Below are 20,351 nucleotides of genomic sequence, written 5' to 3' on the forward strand. Positions count from 1 at the left end.
AATTTCATTGAAATTTAGTCTTTAGAGAAAATTTCATTGAAATTTTGTCTTTAGAGAAAATTTCATTGAAATTTTGTCTTTACAAAAAATTTCATTGAAATTTTGTCTTTAGAGAAAATTTCATAGAAATTTTGTCTTTAGAGAAAATTTCATTGAAATTTTGTCTTTAGAGAAAATTTCATTGAAATTTTGTCTTTAGAGGGAAATTTCATTGAAATTTTGTCTTTAGAGGGAAATTTCATTGAAATTTTGTCTTTAGAGGGAAATTTCATTGAAATTTTGTCTTTAGAGGGAAATTTCATTGAAATTTTGTCTTTAGAGAAAATTTCATTGAAATTTTGTCTTTAGAGGGAAATTTCATTGAAATTTTGTCTTTAGAGGGAAATTTCATTGAAATTTTGTCTTTAGAGAAAATTTCATTGAAATTTTGTCTTTACAAAAAATTTCATTGAAATTTTGTCTTTAGAGAAAAATTCATTGAAATTTTGTCTTTAGAAAAAATTTCATTGAAATTTCGTCTTGAGAGAAAATTTCATTGAAATTTCGTCTTGAGAGAAAATTTCATTGAAATTTTGTCTTTAGAGGGAAATTTCATTGAAATTTTGTCTTTAGAGGGAAATTTCATTGAAATTTTGTTTTTAGAGGGAAATTTCATTGAAATTTTGTCTTTAGAGAAAATTTCATTGAAATTTCGTCTTTAGAGAAAATTTCATTGAAATTTCGTCTTTAGAGAAAATTTCATTGAAATTTCGTCTTTAGAGAAAATTTCATTGAAATTTCGTCTTTAGAGAAAATTTCATTGAAATTTCGTCTTTAGAGAAAATTTCATTGAAATTTCGTCTTTAGAAAAAATTTTATTGAAATTGCTGCATTGAAAAATTTGAAAGTGCTGCACAGCATCTAGTTTATACAAAATTTCTGAGCTAATGGTCTAAACAGATTGTAAATGGACATCAAATGTTGTCGGTGCAATATCCTGAGATAACATCTGCGTTGAATAAAATTTGCAAAGACTCATTTTGGCAAAATTGTTGAAAATAAATTAAATATATATGCACTAACAAATAGCATTAATATTATTCATCGGCAATCATTGAATAATGGAACAAAAACAAAAAAAAAATTTATATAAATAATGAAGAAATTAAGCCCACGTATTGGGGACAGTCTTATAAACTACGCCAATTTAATTTGCGTACATGCCCAACAACAACAACACATTTTGTATCGATTATATTTACAATTAATCGACAGAAAGCGTATTTAATTTGTTGTTTACCCCGGCATCATCTGCATCTTGGATCTTTTCAGGCCACCGCCACCACCACCACCACCTCCATCATCATTACCAGCCAAGGGAGAAAACAAGCATTGGCGCAAAACGCAAAAGTGAAGAAAAGAAATATTTTGTTGCAAACAATAAATATTCGTACATACACACATACATACATACTCATGCATATGTAGCTAGTGCATGTACTTGAGTTAGTAGCTTGGCCGCGTTGGCGTCTTGGTTGTACAACAAAATAAACGTACACACATACATATGCATATGTAAAAACTAAGAGACGATGAGATGTTATGAACAGGAAGAAAGTATTCCTTGCTGCTGCACTTACTTTGCAAAATATAAAAAGTTGGCCAAAAGCCAATTGAATGAATAGCAGAGAAAAAAAAAATAAAAACCAAAACAGCCGCCAAGCCCGACAGATGAATGTGGATAGATATGCCAGACAACAACTGTAAAGTATATGAATTTTGGAAAAGACTCCTCGAAATCAAGCACGCCGTCGAAAAGGCAGCGCCATAAAGAGATGCTAACAACGGCAGACAGCATTTTTAAATTCTTCACACATCGTGACATTAAAAACAAAAACACAAATCAGCTACTCAACAGTTTTGGATATTGTAACGACCGCCCGCCAACCTTCCCAAAACGAATGTTTACAAAAGAACAAATGTGGACCAAACCATAGGCCAGAGGTGTTTCATTGGGTATATTCATTTTATCAAAATATTTGCAGCAACATTTATAGAAATCATAGATGAATGTACAAAGTATAACCCTTTACTTTGTACACTCATCTATGATTTCCATATTTTGTTATAAATTTTCTTTAATAGGCAGAATGAATTACAATGGTCCAACCCAGCATGATTTTTATAATGCAGTCGCATCTATTTAGCGGGGTTAAACAGGAGCGGGTAGAGAACACCCTCTTGGGGAACTCCCTGTTGAACTAAACGAAGCGAAGGCCCGTAAAGTTAAACAGGCAGTTCCCCAGAGGATATTGTCTCCCCGTTTCAGTTTAACCTTTACCTACTTAAAACCTCTTCGCCATACATTCTGACAACATGACCTAGCCAATGCAAGCGTTGTATTTTATATACACTATATATAGTACTAGCTGACCCGGGCCCGCTCCGCTGCGCCTTCTTTTATTTTACTTGGAACAAAAGTTTCCCTGGAATATTTATTTTCGACAATTAAAGATCTTTTAGTGAAATACCATGCTAACTTGACTAACTGTTTAACAATATAAGTGCCTTTAACTGAATCCCATATGATCTTTGTTATGTTCTTACGAGATGGTCGATCAATAGAAAGTCCATGTTTAAAACATAACAATCAATTTATTTATTTAAACAATACTTTAAATGATATTAATGAAAAATAAAAGGTAATTAAGCAAGTATGATGAAATTGTCTTTAAGAGATGTGTATTGGTTGACGGTTACAACTTGACTCAGTGTGTGTGCAGAAATACAAAAACTGTTGAGCCAGCTGCGCTGCCATGAAGTTGCCAGATTATTACAATAAAACAAAAGATTTTTAGGGTTACCGTAACATCTTTATTGGTCTACGAATTCTTAAAATACTCCATTTTAGCCCGATATTCTCATGATGTCTGATTTACTGGTGTTTTCGGGGGAGAGGTGCTCCCCCAGATACTTGGCCCTGAAAAAATATCAGCATCGTGCTCTTCCCTCAAATATCATTTATTTAAACCCCATATTGCCATTGGCTTAAGAGGAGTTTACAGGATGAGGCGTCCCCCAAACACATGGCCCAAAATAGGTTATCAAATTAGTTTTCTAATCTCAAATACCTTTCATTTGAGCCACATATTGGCATTGTCGAAACATTTTTTCCCTTTGGGGGTGTTTTGGGAAAGGGATGATGCCCCAAATACATGGTCCTACATTTGGATATCAAATTCGTATTCTACTCCCAAATACCTTTATTTGAGGCCCATATTGCGATGGTCACTAAAAAATTGCTGTTTGTGGGGTATTTTCGGAAAGGGGTAGACCCTCAGAAAATTGGTCCCGAAAATGGGTATCAATTCTTGCTCTACCCCCCAATACCTTTGCTTTGCTTTAAGCGCCACATTGACATGGTCGGTAAATATGCCCGATTAAGGGGTGCTTTGTAGATTGGGGTGGTCCCCGGTTTGGGGTATTGGCCCTAAAAACGATGAATATTTATTTCCACTCTCTTTAAGACCCAAATTGTCTTGGTGAGCAATGGTCTAAATATATGTTTGGTAGGTTTTAGGGTGGGGCGGCCCCCTAGGTACCCCATCCGAAATTTGGATACCAATTTTTTATTTTTAGGGTACTATATGAGAGCACACAAAATTTCGCTTAAATCGCACCACCCATCTCCGAGATCTGAAAATTAGGGTAAGAAAAAAATGAGAGTTTTCGTCAAACTTGTGCGCTGTAAAGGAAAAGTCAATTGTTTTGTTTCAAAATGTAATTATTTTCAAATGTATAAAAGTGTTTTTAATTTTTTGTAAAATTACTTGTTTGTTAAATTTATAGTTACAACCCTGAAGACGATCACCGGCGGTGGTCGAAATATTGGTAAAAATTACAAATAAAACAATTAAATTAAACACCAACACCTATTTTTGTAAATTGTTCGATGACCTCCAGTCAAATCAAGAAGACAAAGTTATAAGAATCTTTCTCTCAAACACTCCAAGTACTGCCTCGTCTGCTTCCACAAGTACCCATTATTGTGGTTTAAAATTTTTTTTGCGGCACCCCCCTAAAATGTTTTCTTTTTTGTAGATTTTAAGATTCCCCAAATTGGGAAGATGTTAACCCGTGATGCTGGGGCCTCAAAGTTTTTAAAATCTGAATTTTCAAAGCGTATTGTAACTACGCTCTAATATGTGTTAATCGAGCGAATTATATATGTGGGAGCTAAATCTGTACCGATTTTTCCCAAAAATTGATGACGTTTGTGTTTGGGCTTAAATATATGATATGTGAAAATTTTCGTAATTATTGGATAATAAATGCGATCTCTATCTTAATTACAATATACGACATACTGACTGTCAGCACAAGGGTTACCTTGCACGTTTTTAGGGACCTCATAATGTGACCAGCATTAGGAGGGGCTAATCACCGTAGAAAATAATGTTTTGGATGTTCTTGTCAGGATTGGAAACCAGGCGTCGTAGGCGGATATGGTAACCTCAGCGCCTCGATGGCTTCCTCTGGGCGGTGGGTGTTTATACACTAGATTTCCTTGGATAGCTGCTGCGATAACAGACCAGTAGATACTGCTTAGATAACATATAATTGTGTCTTCGCCCACGGAAACATCTTTTCAGTTCAGTGAGCATTTTGACAATTTAGGATCCTACTGGTGAGGTAAAAGTTCAACCTATAGCTTATGCCATCAACGTTCACGGTGTAGTGGGGATTATGTACCGGTATCGATACAGAATCATTCCTATTTAAGGACTGCTTCTCCCCGCAAATCTGCGGCTACAACAACCACAACCTGATTAGTTAATGCCACTTTTGGGGAATCCCATCCCAAGCTTCGAAGCTTCTATTCTGTGTTCTGACGATAGTGGAGTAATTGGTCTTTATGATTCTCTCTTAATCGAAATTCGCATGTTTGCCCGTAAACATTTTATTAAGGAACAGTAGGAATGTAGATATAAGATATAAGACCGGAGTTCAGACTCCCTTCCTTGGACCGGGTCACCCTGCGGCTGTCGAAGGAGGCGAAGTACCTAGGCACAGTCCTCGATTCGAAACTGTCCTGGAAGAAGAACACCGAGGAAAGAAGCCGTAAGACACTGTGCGCTTTTTACTTCTGCAGGAGGATGTTCGGTAGGATGTGCGGGGTGACTCCCGAGATGATTTATTGGTGATAATACGGCCATCGTGAGACCAGTACTGAACTATGGACGCGTGCGATCCTTCCTTCAAGAAGGTCCAGAGACTGGCCTGCGTCGGGATCACAGGGGCGCTGAAATCCGCACCCCAGGCAGGCCTAGAGGTTATGCTGGATATGCAGCCCATTGGAGCCTATATTTGGAACTGCGCCGCCAGGGTCGCGTTTAGGCTGAGAGAGCTCTTCATGCGGGCACAGTTCGATTCTGTGTGGAGGTTAGACTTAGGAGGATCTCCGACTACCTGGCACCAGTGCCCTGGACAGTTCGATTCTGTGTGTTATGGATACGGAGGTTAGACTAAGGAGGATCTCCGACTACCTGGCACCAGTGCCGATTGAACTGAGGGCATTCGCGATTGGTTTTCCTGAGAGGGACTAATGGAGGGCGGATGGTGTACTTGAGGAGGATGAGACCTCGAACTACACAGATGGCTCCAAGATGGAGTCAGGGATTGGATTGGGGGTCGACTCTAATGCACTCAATATCAGTATGACTCTGAGACTGCCGAACGAGTGTACGGTCTTTCAGGCAGAGGTCTGTGCCATTGCAGTAGCCGCAAGAGAAATTCTATCAAGGGGCCTACCGCCCTCGAAACTCAGAATTTATGTGGACAGTATGGCCGCGCTCAAGGTCTTGGGGTTGAGGATGGTGAGGTCGAGACGCGAGGCGGACTGTTTGGAATCCCTAGATAGGCATGAGGGGATTCCAGGAAATGAGACGACGAACGAGTGCGCCAGGAGGGGTTATGGGTGCCGCAGGCTCCGGCGTAGTATGGAGGGCTGTTCTTCACCTCCCGCTAGGGTTTCTCCACTCCTCCTGTATTTTTCTTTTATTCGTGTATAACCTCTAGTACGAGGTTTCACATTTTCTTTTTTCTTCCCTTTCTCTCTCTAGGGTACGCGCCTTTGGTGGGCGACCCACTCAACCTAACAGTGGGAATATTTCTCTCGTAGTAGAAGTATTAGTAGTTGTAGCCATATTTGCATGTGACGATCCTCGTTCTTATAGGTGAACAAGCTCGTTCCGATCCATACGACCGATCGCAGCTGGAACATGTTGGCCATTGGTTATTTAAAGACGTCAATAGCTTGCCTTGTCATATCGAGCATCATAGGCACTCAGTATTTAAGCAAGAGCCGGCGCCGCCAGGCTTCTCACTGAGACTCTCCACCACAGATTGTCCATGACTGTAGTTGCAGCTACTCCGTAATTATCCCGTGCCGGGGGAAACTTCTTTCATATCAATGAGTGCTGTCCGATTAAATTTTACGCGCAATGATAAGCGGCTTCCTTTTCATTAACGAGTCTGAATGAGGTACCACAGATCGACACCACTTGGTAGAGATGTTTTACATGGATGAATATCTCACAAATGTTGCCAGCATTAGTAAGGAAACAACCAACGCTGACATTTTTTTCTGATCTTCTCGATTCGAATCCTGGCATTTAGAGTCATAAGCGGACATGCTAGATAACCTTTGCACCAACCGGTACACTAAGAATAGCTATGATTTTTGCTAGGTCAATCTCCTAGCAATCTCCATGCCTAGGTACTTAATTGACGTTTTAAATGGAATATTGGTGCCCTCCAGCGAGAGATGAAGCCGTTTGCTTTCTGGTACTACATTCCTCGGACATTTTCCCGAGGCATTCCTGATGCAGATGGCTTCTGATTTCGCTGCATTTATTTTGATTCCCCATTTTCTGTAGAAGCCGTTTATCAAGTTAAGATGTGTTGATGCTACATTTAATGCTTCTTGAGGTGAGGAATGATGAGCATAAATCATGCAGTCATCAGCATAAAGGATAGCTTGTGAGTCCTGGCAGATATGGGGGAAGTCGTATAAGAGGAGGTTAAATAAAAAGGGCGCCAGCACGCTTCCTTGAGGAACTCCACTCAGAGCTTGGCCCTGCGACGAAATTGTGTCCTGAATTTTAACCGTAAACTGACAATTTGTGAAGAAACTGTTGAGAGTCTTTACTAAGTAAGGATCCATATCAAGTTCCACCATTTTGTACAATATTGCTTTATGACATGCAGAGTCAAAAGCCTTCTCGATGTCCAGCACAATGGCGATTGTACACGATTGAGCCCTTAGGTTTTGAATAATATCCGTATGAAATTTTAACAGTGCATGTTGTGTAGAAAGGAATTTTCTGAACCCAAACTGATCATTTGAAATGGAATTAATAATGAAATCGTTTTAAATTTTTTCTTTCAGGATATGCTCAAATACTTTGCCGACATTTGAAAGCAAGGAGATAGGCCGATATTCCGCCACCGTTTTGCTGCTTGGCAGAAGGAGGATAGAACACAACACATTGCAACAACAACAACAGGATAAAGTCCGGAAATTTTACCAAAGAATCAAACATCAAACCGATTGCATTAGGTGGTACATTATCCTGCAGAGAAAAAAGAAAGAAATCTGGTAACTTATACGGTGTGCTTGGCATATGGAAAGAACATATTTCCCAGCTGGTAGTGTTCGACAACGGCGGCGAAAGGATAGCACACAATCACAATCCCTGATAAAGGCATAGAATGCTTACCTCCTGGCCAGAATGAGGTCCATGTAGCAGTGACCTGACAGAGGAACAAAAAGGAGCGACACGCTGACAAGACGCATGCATCAGTTTGTCTGCACGATTTGGCTAAAAGAAGGCATACCCTATGATTGGAAACTCAGCATACTATGTCCCGTTCACAAGGAGGGAGACAAGACAAAATGCGCTAACTACAGAGGAATAAGTATTCTCCCCATCTCATGCAAAATACTCTCGAGCGTACTGTGTGAAAGTTTAAAATCTAAAGTCAATGACATTATTGGCAGACGAAGAAGGAGAGGCCAACACTTACACTTACCATCTCTTCGTTGACTACAAAGCGGCTTTTGATACCCATATGCTATACGTTCAAAAGTATTTCGAGTCATATTTTAGTTTGGCATCTCTGAAGTACGACAGTTGCTGATACACGTTCCTCAGCGAGAATAGAAAGAATTCCTCTGAACCATTCAATACCAAACGAGGTTTTAGACAGGTAGACAGCTTATCGTGCGATCTCTTTAATATTCTGCTGTAGATTATACGAGATGCCGATGTGATTAGGTATGGTACAGTACTCACAAGGATATCATGGTTGGTCACCGGAAGTAGTAACTGCAGCCTTTGAAAGTATCGAAGGAGAATCAGTGAGGGTGAGTATGGCAGAAAATGGAGCTAAGACATAATGGATAGTATCAACACCCACAACGTCTTATACACCCGAGCTGATAAAGAAAATGAAGAAAGTTGAAAATCACAACTTTGAGATATAGTAAGCAACTTTATATACTTCGGCACCGCCGTAATCGAAACAAATGACACCAGTTTTGAAATAAAGCCTAGAATAATATTGCCAAACAGATACAACTTTTGATTAAGCAAGCAGTATAGAAACAAGGCCACCTCTCGCTAGACGTGGTGTAGTGATATGGTTCCGAGGCATGGGTACTTGTGAAAGCTAATATTTGAGCGAAAGATTCTTCGTAAAATTTATGAATCAGTTGGCATTGACGGAGAATAATGGCGTCGTATGAAACACCAACTGTATGACGACGTTAGCATAGTTAAAGGTATCAGAATAAAACAGTTTCGTTGGCTAAATCAAGTAGTCAGAATGAATGAAGAATCTCCAGCGAAAGTCTTTTGAACCCGGGCACAGTGGTATACGCAAACCGCGACGACCAATACTACGATGAAAATATCATATGGCGAAAGACATCACGACATTAGGAGTTAGAGATTTGAGAAGGAGCGCAGAAGATCGAGACGCTTGTAATCTATTGTAAGTTCGGCTAATGAACTATGAGTCCAATGACAGGTTTTCGAGCCAAAAAGTAAATTTTTTAAGCGAAGAATTTGAACAAAATAACAACGGAGTTCTATTATCTAAACAAACTCTGAAATACTAAAAAATAAAAACCAAATCAATCTGGCAACACTTTACTGCGTTCACTTTGTTTACTTCGAAAGTACCGTTACTTTTTATGATGCGTGTTCTTATTTTTGATCAGTTTCAGTTCATTATCATAACAAGTGATAGTTACACGTGTTTTTTTTAATAATAAATTTGGAAACATGGTAACTAAAGGAAAGGAAATATGCATTCGCTAATACTTTCATCAATAAGCCTCCTGAATTCTAGAAACAAATTATTTTCTCCGACGAGAGCAAATTCTGCAAATAGTGTGGCCCAAGTCCGGGACTAAGCTGGAAAAACAAAATTTAGTTGGAACGGTGAAGCGCGGTGGTGGTGGAGTTATAGTGTGGGGGTGTATGGCTACTAGTGGAGTGGGTCAATTAGAATTTATTGAGTCCAAAAAAATTTAAACCAAGTGCTGCTAAACTAGGATTAGCAACGACATTTTGGTTCCAACAAGATAACGATCCAAAGCATACATTGGAGGTTGTTAGGCTTTGGCTTCTATATAACACTCCAAAGCAGCTTAAAACACCACCCCAATCACCAGATCTCAACCCGATTGAGCATCTTTGGGATCTATTGGAGAAAAAAATTCGTCAGCATGTTATAACCAGCAAGGAGATGTTACGAAGTGTCATGCAGACAGAATGGGCGAAAATAACATCGGAGGAAACAGAGAAGTTGGTAAACTCCATGCCAAATAGACCAAGTGCCGCCTTAAAACAACGTGGCTTTCCTACCAAATATTAGGAATGTGTTAATATGTTTTTATTTTGTGTTAAAATAACTCTTTTTGTTTATTTTTAATTACTGAACGCAGACTTTGTGGTGCTTATATTTAATTGTTATCATATTTAAATCGCTCTAGAGTGAAAGTGCTTAACCAAACTTAGAATTTCGTTTTTTAATGTTAGGAATATGAAGAAAGAGTTGATTTTATTAATAATTTTATTTTGTGTTCTTTATAGCCAATCATAAAAGTTTGTCAGGTGAACGCAGACTTCATGGGCTATGTGTAAGTACCGGCGACAACCAAATGACAGCACTAAAAAAGCGATTGAATAAAATGTGTGCGGTTATCTACTGAGACCGTCATTAAACTAATAGATAGTGATATTGTATGGAAAAGAGGTTATCCATATATTGGTTATTGCGAAGGAAGTGTGCTTTGAGTGTCGTTGTCGGAACACGGACACAATACCAATCTTTTGATTCATTTTGTTGTTGTTGTAGCCACATTGCATGTGGAGGTCTAAAGGACCGATCGACGCGAAAACAGGGTGGCCATTGGTTATTTAAAGTCGCCAATAATTCGCCTTGCCATATCGAGCAACATGGGCACTTAGAATTTGTGCAAGAGCCGCTGCCGCCCGACCTCACAGTGAGACTCTCCGATCGATACCGCTGAATGTCCGCGACTCCCGTTGCATTCCACTATCGCTTCTCGTGACAGCAATGAACAACACACAGATCGGACCTCAATGTTCCAGACTATGTGGTACTCACATAGGGGATTGCAAATAAAATTGCAAAATTTATCCATGAACATTCCATCAGCGAATAAAGACAAACTTCTCACATATCAATGAGTGCAGTCCGATTCAAGTTTAAGCTCAATGATAAGGGGCCTCCTTTTTATAGCCGAGTCCGAACGGCGTGCCACAGTGCGACACCTCTTTGGAGAGAAGTTTTACATGGCATAGTACCTCACAAATGTTGCCAGCATTAGGAGGGGAAAACCACCGCTGAAAATTTTTTCTGATGGTCTCGCCAGGATTCGAAACCAGGCGTCCAGCGTCATAGGCGGACATGCTAACCTCTGCGCTACGGTGGCCTCCACATAGGGGATATAGGAGCTATATCTAAATCTAGACCGATTTTGATAAAATTTTCCAGCCATATGAAAACGTCACCATGAGAAACACCCCATGCTAAATTTTGTAAAGAACGGACCTTGATTGTGGCTTCTACAGCCTTAACGCAGCAGCCGGTCGAATACCCCAAGAGCGGCCCAATTTCCCGGCACTTGCATACGAGCTTGATGGCATTCGTTGTTTGGACCCCACTAATCCCAGAATCAGCGAGCTGAATCTGGAAATAAACAGGGTAGTCAACGAACATAAGCGGAATTTGTGGCTAGAACACTTGAATACGGTTTGGGCAAGCTGTGCTCTACTGTTAAGTCACTCTCGAACCCCGGTAGACGGGATGACAGGACCTCAGTCACTTTTGGCGAAGTAACCGTGACTGATCCGAAGAGATGCGCCAGATTGTTCAACCGTCAATTTATTGTGCATCCCGAGAGAGACAGAGCAAGGAGGAGAGCCATTCGCCACATTCGTGGTCTTCGAGCCGATGGGCAGCCATCACAATTTACCGTGGGCGAAGTTACGAATGTCATCCGTGGCGCCAAATCATCCAAGGCGTTAGGCCCCGACGGAATCTCTACATTGATGTTGAAGAATCTGGATTTACTTGGAGTTGAGTATCTTACTACTGTCATCAACCTGTCTTTGAACACTCTTATAGTTCCCGATGTCTGGAAAATGGGCAGAGTCATCCTGCTACTGAGGAGGCCACCGTAGCGCAGAGGTTAGCATGTCCGCCTATGACGCTGAAAGCCTGGGTTCAAATCCTTGCGAAACTATCAGAAAAATTTTTCAGCGGTGATTTTCCCCTCCTAATGCTGGCAACATTTGTGAGGTACTATGCCATGTAAAGCTTCTCTCCAAAGAGGTGCCGCACTGCGGCACGCCGTTCGGACTAGGCTATAAAAAGGAGGAGCACTCATTGATATGTGAGAAGTTTTCCCCTGTTCCTTAGTGGAATGTTCATGGGCAAAATTTGCAATTTGCATCCCGCTACTGAAGCCTGGAAAGGACCTGAGTTTGGGGGAGTCGTACAGACCGATCTCCCTTCTCTCACCAGTAGCAAAGACGCTTGAGGCATTATTCCTCCCGAGCCTCGCCGAGCATCAACATGGATTTCGGAGACTGCATAGCACAACAATAGCTTTACATGCCATTACCGCACAAATTTGCCGTGGCTTCAATCAGCCCAGGTCATGTGATAGGACGGTCCTCGTGGCACTGGACCTATCGAAGGTATTCAACAGTCAGCCATGCCAAACTATTTGAGGACATCGCCAACACATTCCCCCCAGCTAGGTCTGAAATGCTGGGTCGCTAATTATCTGTGTGGTCGCCAGTCATTTGTGAAATTTAGGGATAAGAAGTCGAAGAACCATAGAGTGAAACAGGGGGTTCCCCAAGGTGGGGTGATGTATCGGTCGGTAGGACGGCAAAAATCCTATGGGAGGATCCAGATCCTGAAAAGACGAGGCTATTACTGAAAGGAAGTAAGAAGGAGGTCGGTATAGCTATTAGTATCATAACGGGACACATAAAACTACGAGCTCACTTATGTAAAATCGATGTGGCAAGTGATAACATGTGTAGAGCAGGGAAGATGATGAGACATTGGAGCATTTTCTTTGTCTTTGCCAGGCACTTAGGTGGAGACACAATATCAGACATGAACCAACTTAGAGGAGTTTTTAAAGCGCACAACAAGCCGATTACTGGCTTAGGCAATCCCATGGCAGCCGGTTGTATGTACCGGATTGACCCGATGGAGTTCCCCATCGGCAAGGACAGCCGCCTCAGTGTACAACACACTGTTACAACAACTGGCTTAGGTTTATGTCCATAGTTGCATGGGGCGGATTAATATTTGCAATCTCTTTTCAACCTAACCTAAACTACCCTTTCCATAGCCTGATTCACTTTTTCATTGTTCTCACCTCGACGTTGTTTCTTTTGGTCAAAGACGTTGACGGACAAATCAGAAACATAATTTTGTTATTAGAAGTCATCTAACCCTAGACTCTGTTTTTGGCCACCCAAGTTACAAAGAAAATGTTTGACGGCATCGAAAAAATAAAAGTGAAAATGTTTGTATATATAAAAAACAAAAAAAAAAAAAGTAAATACGCTGGAGAAATCTCACTTATTAATAAAGTCATCTAGAAATATTATTTATGGTGCCAAGAACCGAACAAAATTGGCACATAAAAAAGATTTTATTATTATACCCACCACCGTAGGATAGGAGGGAGTATATTCATTTAGTCATTCCGTTTGCAACACATAGACATATCAATTTCCGATTCTACAAAGTATATATATTTCGAATCGTCGTAAAATTCTAAGACGATTTAACGATGTCCGTGTGTCTGTCCGTCTATCCGTCTGTCCCGTCCGTTTGTTGTAATCACTCTAGAGCCTTCAAAAATTGAGATATTGAGCTGAAATTTGGCACATGTACGTCTTTTTGATGTACGCTGGTTAAGTTCTTGAGCGGGCCAAATCGGACCATATTTGGATATAGCTGCTATATAGACCGATTTTCCGATAAAGGGTCTAATGCATATAAAAACTTTATTTTTCATCCGATTTTGCTGAAACAGTGAGTAGTATAAGGCTTCCCGACAACTGATCCAAATATGGTTCAGATCGGATTATATATAGATATAGCTACCCTATAGACCGAGGGTCTGAAGACTATAAAAGCTTTTTTTATTAACCAATTTCGCTGAAATTTGCAACAGTGGGTTATTTTAAGCCTCCCGACATCTGACCTAAATATGGTTCAGATCGAACTATATTTGGATATAGCTACCATATAGACCGATCTGCCAAAATAGGGTCTGAAGACCATAAAAGCTTTATTTATTACCCGATTTCGCTGAAATTTGCAACAGTGGGTTATTTGAAGCATCCCGACATCTGACCTAAATATAGTTCAGATCGAACTATATTTAGATATAGCTCCCATATAGACCGATCTGCCGATAGAGTGTCTGAAGACCATAAAAGCTTTATTTATTACCCGATTTCGCTGAAATTTAAAACATTGCGTAGGTTAAGACCTCCCAATATCCGACCTAAATATGATACTGATCGGACTATATTTAAATATAGCTGCCATATAGACCGATCTGCCGATAGAGGGTCTGAAGACTATAAAAGCTTTATTTATTAACCGATTTCGCTGAAATTTGAAACAGTGAGTAGTTTAAGGATTCCCGACAACTGACCCAATTATGGTCAAGATCGGTTCATATTTAGATATAACTGCCATATAGACCGATCTCCCGACAAAGGGTCTGAAGGCCTTAAAAGCTTTATCTTTTATCCGATTTCGCTTAAATTTAAAACATTGGGTTATTTTAAGCCTCTCGACATCTGACCTTAATGTGGGGATTAGATCGGTCCATATTTAGATATAGCTGCCATATAGACCGATCTCCCGACAAAGGGTCTGAAGGCCTTAAAAGCTTTATTTTTTATCCGATTTCGCTGAAATTTGGAATAATCCACAGTTTTAAGCCTCCCAAAATCCGACCCTAATATGGTGAAGATAGGACTATATTTAGACTCAGCTATCATATAGACCGATCTCCCGATAAAGGGTCTGAAGGCCATAAAAGCTTTATTTTTTATCCTATTTCTCTGAAACTTGGAATAGTTCGCAGTTTCAAGCCTCCCGACATCTGACCTAAACATGGTTTATATCGGACTATATCTATAGCTGCCATATAGACCGATCTCCAGATAAAGGGTCTGAAGGCGATAAAAGCTTTATTTTTTAACCGATTTCGCTCAAATTTCAAACAGTGAGTTATTTTTAGCCTCTTGATACCCGACCTAAATATGGTTCAGATCGGACTATATTTAGACACAGCTACCATATACACCGATCTGCCGATAAGGGGTCTGAAACCCATAAAAGCTTTATTTATCACCAGATTTCGCTGAAATTTGAAACAATGAGTTTTTCTGAGCCTCACGATAACCAACCTTAATATGGTTCAGATCGGTTCATAATTGGATATATCTGCCAAAGAGATCAATATTTTGTTCTACAAAATTGAAGTGTGACATATATATTAGACCACTCAATGTCCGTGCCGAATTTGGTTGCTTAAGTTATCCAATTTTCACCGGATTGTGACGAAATGGGATTTACATATATACCCGAGGTGGTGGGTATCCAAAGTTCGGTCCGGCCGAAATGAATGCCTTATTACTTGTTTTTATTTAGGAATTGTTTTTTCAGTTGGCAGTTGAAGGCCAAACGTTGATATGCTGTGTACATCGTATCTGTATCGCATTTAAATTTCAGCCTCACTATAAAAACAAAATGTTTTTGTGTTTTTTTTTTTTGGGACTATGCAAAATATGTATAAAATAAATGATAATTTCTATGTGTAGTTCAAGTCGAATATTACTTTAGCATGCAACAAATGTCATGCTAAAATGAGCTTTTCTGGGGAAGCTTTGTCGAAAAAAGCGAAAAAAAAAAATGTTAAAAAATTATAACGCCATACGGAAAACCGGAAAACGTGTCGGACGATATATTGACTTTTGGTTCTATGCTTTCTACATAATCTATAAATTAATACTTTAATATGCTAAAAGAATGTCTATCAGCTATGCATATGTATTTCGTTTTTGTTTCGAAACTTTTCGCCATTCTCTCTACTATCCTGACGATATACAAATTTAGATTTTTGTATTGATTCGCATAGTTTTCTTGTGATCCCTTGGTTTTGAATTTATTTTTGTATGGTTGAGAACAACAACAACAAGATTCAGTTTAGATCAATATTGCAATTTTTTATACACAATTGACATATCTGCGATTATATATAAAATTGATTTCTGTTCGTATGTGTATGTGTGTGTGTGTGTGTGTACATGTACAGCGGTCAAAAAAAGTATTCATCATTAGCAAAATTGATAATAAATTCACTTATTTTGGGTAATTGAAGAAAATTTAAAGTAAACAAATAATGCAGTTTTATGCAATAGTTTATTTTTCGTAATATGTTTTAAAATAAATTCAAAAAATAAATTTAATTAGCGCAAAAAATGCAATTTTATATAATAACACCAAAAACAGAACAAAAAAAGTATTCATCATTGATGTGCTATCATCAAAGTCAAATTCAAATATTATTTGGGAATCCCCCTTTTCTGTTTTATTTAGTAAAGGAGGCTTTGCCCTTGACAGCAAATATTTAATTTCATTGAAAATATAGTTTTTGTCAAAATGGGTCGTAAGCAAAACGAGGTTTCTGATGAGGTAAAAGTTTTGATAATAAGACACCACAGGAATGGTTTAACTCAAAAAACTATCAGTGAAATATTAAATAGACCACGATCTACTATACAATCCATCATCAGAAAGTGGACAGAAACGAAAACTGTTGACAATAAACCAAGATCTGGTCGACCAAAAGCACTTTCAGTTGGAGATGTGCGTTGGCTAGTGCGGCAAGTTCAGAAAACTCCGAAGACAAATGCGACCATTCTTCGTAAAAACACTATGGAATATTTAGGGAAGGAAGTTACTACACAAACAATTCGAAATACACTCAAAAGGCATAGTTACAGAGGAAGAACTGCACGTAAGAAGCCCTTTATAAATAAAATAAACCGAGTGAAAAGGCTAAACTTCGCAAAAATGTATGTAAAACAGCCCGAATCATTTTGGAAAACAGTCACTTTTGCAGACGAGAGCAAGTTTAATCTTTTTGGGTGCGATGGAAAGGTCATAGTGTACAGAAAACCAAATACAGAGCTTGAAGAACGAAACACAGTTGCTACTGTAAAACATGGTGGAGGTGGTTTAATGGTTTGGGGGTGTATGGCGGCTTCAGGAGCGGGAAATCTTGAAATTATTAATGGAGTAATGGATCATAAGTATTACATTGACATTTTAAAGAGGAATTTAAAAGATAGTGCTGTAAAACTTGGGCTTGGTAATAACTTTCAATATTATCAAGATAATGACCCCAAACATTCTGCTTTAAATACCAAGATGTGGATGCTGTATAACTGCCCCAAAGTCATTAAAACTCCTCCTCAAAGTCCCGACTTGAACCCAATTGAACATCTTTGGGAACATCTCGAACGCAAATTGAGAACGCGCAATTTTTCGAGCAAGAGTCAAATGCAACAGGTGATAATGGAGGAATGGACTAATATAGACCAAAATATAACCGCTAAATTAGTCCAATCGATGTCAACCCGTTTAAAAGAAGTTATAAGACGCGGTGGTCGAATAACAAAGTATTAATTTTTTTAAATTATGTTATTTATTTTTTTGTTTTTTTGCAATGATGAATACTTTTTTTGTTTAAATTTTTGTGTTCAGCTGTAAAATGGCCCTTTTTGTTCCAATAAATACTATTTTTTTCTTTAAAAACAATGAAATTGTGTACATATATATCACACAAGCACTACTGCATCATTAGTTTAATATGTTTTTATTCCAATTGTCTTTTGTAGACTTATTAAAAAAAAAACATTGAATGATGAATACTTTTTTTGACCGCTGTATGTGAATATGCTTGGGATGTCATCTTCCTATTTCAAGTTTGAAACTTGGGCAAGTTTTTTTTGCTCTATTTTATTATTTACAAATATTGTTCGCTTTTTATTTGGCTTGAGATTTCTTTCCTCTACCATCTTGATGATGGCGATGATAATGACGGCACTGATGATGATGACGGTGATGCTGTTTGCTGTTGCTGCTTCGTGCGCTCGGTTTTCGGTACTCCCGAGTTTGTTAATGCCCATTGTCTATTTTTAAATATCATTTCCTTCGCGCATTTCGTATAAAATTGTATGTGCTTTTAGAATTTATTTTTAATTATTTATCCTCAATGATATTACACATGAAAAATACGAATTTTGTTTGGGTTTATTTTCTTTTTTTTTCTCTTGTCCAACGCTTGGAATTTCTTTAATCATGGCAAAAATATTTTTAATTTTTTGTTTTTTCATTTTAACCAGCAACGTTTCTTTTTCGCATATTTTTCTTCTTTTTTTTTTTGAACAAAAATCTATAGAAAAAACGACACACACACATTTTTTTCAAAAGGCAGATTGGTTACGAAAGTGGGGCGTCTTCACACATGTATGTACAAATATATATATATATATATAGGCGACAGTGTGCAATTGCTTAATGCTGCTGTAGGAATTATGTCCTTAGGGCCTCATATTATCATAGTTTAGGGATTAGCGCGATCAACGATAATGACACTTGCAAAACCATTTAGAGTTAAATTTTTGTGAACACTTTTCCTAACCTAATTAATTTGGTGGTGTATGACCGTCTTGCGGAATATACGTTTCGTGTGAATTTATTCACGCGCGCACCACGTCCGTTTCGGATTTAATAACGATTCAGAGTGGGCATCGGGCTGCAACTACTCACGGCATTTCTCACTGTATGCTGGCTGTTGCTGCTACTGTCATTGCTGCTGCTGCTGCTGCTTTTGCCGCCGATAATGATGAAAATGAGTGAGTGAAGTGAGCGCATGAATATTGAGGTAACACACGCGTTCACTTCACTGAGAACCGAAAAACATCATAGTGGAATAGTGGAAATTTCAAAATGAAATGTGTTTCGAAAGCTACAGAAGACATAAAATAAATGTGTACCTACACATGTGGACAGAAAAATAGGTGTAGGTTTTTTTCTTAATCTAAGATACCCACCACTTCGGGTATATATGTAAACTCCATTTCGTCACAATCCGCTGAAAATTGGATAACTTAAGCACCCACATTTGGCACGGATATTGAGTGGTCTAACATATATATGTCACAATTCAATTTTGTAGAACAAAATATTGGTCTTTTTGGCAGATATATCCAATTATAAACCGATCTGAACCATATTAAGGTTGGATATCGTGAGGCAAAGAAAAACTCACTGTTTCAAATTTAAAGCGAAATCGGGTAATAAAAAATTTTTCACGGGCTTCAGACCCTCTATCGGTCAGATGTCGGGAGGCTTAAAATAACCCACTGTTTCAAATTTCAGCTAAATCGGGTAATAAATAAAGCTTTATGGCCTTCAGGCCCTCTATCGGGAGAGAGGTCTATATGGCAGCTATATCGAAATATGGATCGATCTAATCCATATTTAGGTCAGATTCGGGAGGCTTAAAATAACCCACTGTTGCAAAATATGGCCTTCAGACCCTTCATCGGGAGATCGGTCTATATGGTAGCTATATCAAAATATAGTCCGATCTGAACCATATTTGGGTCAATTGTCGGGAAGCCTTAAACGACTCACTGTTTTAAAATTCAACAAAATCGGATGAAAAATAAAGTTTTTATGGGCATTAGATCCTTTATCGGAAAATCGGTCTATATAGCAGCTATATCCAAATATGGTCCGATTTGACCCGTTTAAGAACTTAACCAGCGTGCATCAAATAGACGTATCTGTGCCAAATTTCAGCTCAATATCTCAATTTTTGAAGGCTCTAGAGTGTTTACAACAGACGGACGGACAGACACACGGACATCGACCATCCGAAATATATATACTGTGTAGAATCGGAAACTGATATTTCGATGTATAGAAAATGGAATGACTAAATGAATATATCGCCTATCCTACGGTGGTGGGTATAAAAAATAACTCTCATCAAGCACATAATAAACATTAACATCTGGCAATAAAAATTTACATCTGGGAATTCCACTGGTGAAAACGGTTAGGTTGGGTTGAAAAGAGGGTGTGGATATTATCCGCCCCATAGCACTATGGACATACACCTAAGCCAGTAATCGGCTTATGGTGCGCTCTTAACCCTCACATGCCAAATGTTGCGTATACGCAACATTGTGTTCATGGGCGTCTAATTTCAGTTATTTTGAATTTTTTTTAAGCCTGCCGCGAAAATATAGCCGCTTACAGCTGATTAACTAGCAGTCAACTGTGTTCAGTCAGCAGTGATTCTCCCGAGAGTGAATGTGAAAAATTTATTTTGCAAAAAAATATGTCTTAAAAAAGTGTTCAAAAAAACTTAAATATAATTAACATCTCATAAAACCAAAATCTGGAAATAAATAATAAGAGGTGAGTAATTTAAAACAAGTAAGAGCGTGCTATGTTCGGCCGGGCCGAATCTTACATACCCCCCACCATGGATCGCATTTGTCGAGTTCTATGCCCAGTATCTCTTTTTAGGCAAACAAAGAATATTAAATAAGAACTGTTATGCTATTGGAGCTATATCAAGTTATAGTCCGATTCGAAGTCAAGATCCAAGATCGGTTTATATGACAGCTATTCCAAATTAT

At 38.6% G+C, this 20,351-nt stretch overlaps 1 protein-coding gene across 2 annotated transcripts in view; it reads right to left on the reverse strand.

Moving 5' to 3' along the window:
- LOC106089522 (ubiquitin carboxyl-terminal hydrolase 47) overlaps window positions 1-20,351 on the reverse strand; it is a 60,070-nt gene that overhangs the window by 27,445 nt on the left and 12,274 nt on the right. Inside the window, exon 1 of one of the 2 annotated variants that reach the window (XM_059369909.1) lies at window positions 18,338-18,465. The exons of the other annotated variant lie outside the window; for it this stretch is intronic. The gene's annotated coding sequence lies outside the window, so the exon portion shown is untranslated. Of the gene's footprint in view, window positions 1-18,337; window positions 18,466-20,351 lie in introns of those variants that run through there. 2 annotated transcript variants of the gene reach the window in all.

The sequence above is a fragment of the Stomoxys calcitrans genome, chromosome 1 (assembly GCF_963082655.1).
Source record: "Stomoxys calcitrans chromosome 1, idStoCalc2.1, whole genome shotgun sequence".
Taxonomy (NCBI): Eukaryota; Metazoa; Arthropoda; class Insecta; order Diptera; family Muscidae; genus Stomoxys; species Stomoxys calcitrans.